This window comes from Pieris napi, chromosome 20 (assembly GCF_905475465.1).
Source record: "Pieris napi chromosome 20, ilPieNapi1.2, whole genome shotgun sequence".
Taxonomy (NCBI): Eukaryota; Metazoa; Arthropoda; class Insecta; order Lepidoptera; family Pieridae; genus Pieris; species Pieris napi.
The window spans coordinates 6,482,812-6,484,658 of record NC_062253.1 but is presented as its reverse complement, the minus strand read 5'-3'; the positions used below and the strand labels follow the sequence as shown (position 1 = coordinate 6,484,658).

The 1,847-nt window shown below is 31.0% G+C and overlaps 1 long non-coding RNA gene across 1 annotated transcript; it reads right to left on the bottom strand.

The window, feature by feature from the left end:
• Positions 1 to 328: 328 nt before the first annotated feature.
• On the bottom strand, positions 329 to 798 carry LOC125059876. Its single transcript, XR_007118743.1, has 2 exons — positions 589 to 798; positions 329 to 430 (listed from the first exon to the last, which is right to left on the bottom strand). It is a non-coding gene; the product is annotated as an uncharacterized LOC125059876 (long non-coding RNA).
• Between the last annotated feature and the right edge of the window lie 1,049 nt (positions 799 to 1,847).

Genomic DNA, 1,847 nt, shown 5'->3' with positions numbered 1-1,847 from the left:
TCATACCAGACTAAGTTTCTATTTTATAATTTTTATTAATCCCTCTTTTCATTTCATTGAGTACTTACTGCTTTTCAATTCTCACTTTCTAAAAGTATAAATTTATTATAAACAATCAACCTTTATGACTAGTAGCAAATCACTTATAAAATCTACACTTATATACAAAACTGCTTTCAAATTGACATTAAAAATGTTCAAGCACAAACACCAAACCTAATTAAAGCTTAAATCAAACTCTAATTTCAGTGTTCACACTAGTCTACGTTTTTTTTCTATTGTTTTTTAATTCCTTGGACTTTATCAACTTCTAGTCAACCTTATTTTCAATCTTTATTTATCAATCCACAGTACTATTTCTATTGTTTCTTCTAACCGGTAACAAAATATGATGCTTCTTCATTTAGCAGATTAGTTGTGAGGTCAAATCCTAAAAATATCAAAGTATGAGTACTACTAATTATTATATATCGCGATTATGCAATTTCAAAATATTGTATTTATTTGTAGCCTTAAATTTCTGACAAAACATGAAACAATCCATAATTAATTTAAACATGGAATTAAATTCATATATTCACTTTGCACCTTCCGTAAATTCCACTTAAATCGAAAATTGTTCCGACCTTGCTGACATTCTAATGTCCCTTTTGCAGCTTCCAATTGCAAATTTACAACAATATTGTAAAGTTTTAACTTTTATTTGTTTATAAAAGTGACATTAGGAATACATTTAATCCAGAGACAATATGACGGAATAAGGTGCTACGAACAGCAGCTCGCATCTACGCTGTCGACTTTGCGGTAATGTATCGACATGCCTCTTGGCTACGAACGAAGCGTTTTCGACAGTACAATTACGCAAAAGCGGTAGTGTATGTAGAATACTTTTCGACACCAATATGGCTAGACCCCCAGCCCTGCGATTCTGTAACTCAACTGAAAAGGTGGGAGCTTGTAGTTTATTGTTTATCAGAATGCCAAATCATAAAATGACTGCTTCACGACTGATTTGAGAGCGACCGCCGATGCAAAAACCGCTGTGTGAGTTGGAAAAGTGAGTTACAGAATCGCAGGGCAGATCTTGTTCAATCAGATGAATGAACAATGAGTGTGAATAGTTAATGATTTCAAACTATAAAAGAATATTATTTCTATTTCAAAATTGTATTAAAGTGCTCTGATATAAGTTAGGTACTAGTACTATGTAACTATAGTCCTTTTCATGAAAGAAGTCCCCCAGACGCGGCGCTGCAATCGCATAACGTAATGTTGCCATTTATGAGTAAATAATTTACCAATTTTATTTACATTTAGCAGATGTAATTTATCAAAATATAATATTATTTTCTGCATACTTCGATGAAACAATATTTCTGTTATGTAAAAAGTATATTTTTATTTACTTATATTAGCGGTGTTCCAACTACTTACAAGGAAAAGATGAGAAAAAAGCAATACAATTTTTTATTCAGTTTTATTGCATAATAGTTGGGTTACAATTTTTTTCGAAGTACACGCCGCTATTATACCTTCGTTTGTAATTCTTGTTACAGTTTTCTGTGTCACACCTGCAATTAAATTATGAACAATTAAAAATAATAGTAACTTTAAGTTTATAATGCTTATGTAATATGTAATATATGTTTTAATTTCAGTTACCTAGTTTCATCACGTTATGTATCAATTTTGTCGCAAAAACGAATTTATATCATAAAAGTCCCATCAATACAGCAAAAAATTATTAAATGGCAACACTAAAAAGTACCTGTTATGGCGGGAACTCTCTTCCGAACATTGTTTAGTGGTATTAAAACACCTTGATTCTTATGTTCCGCTTCACAAAA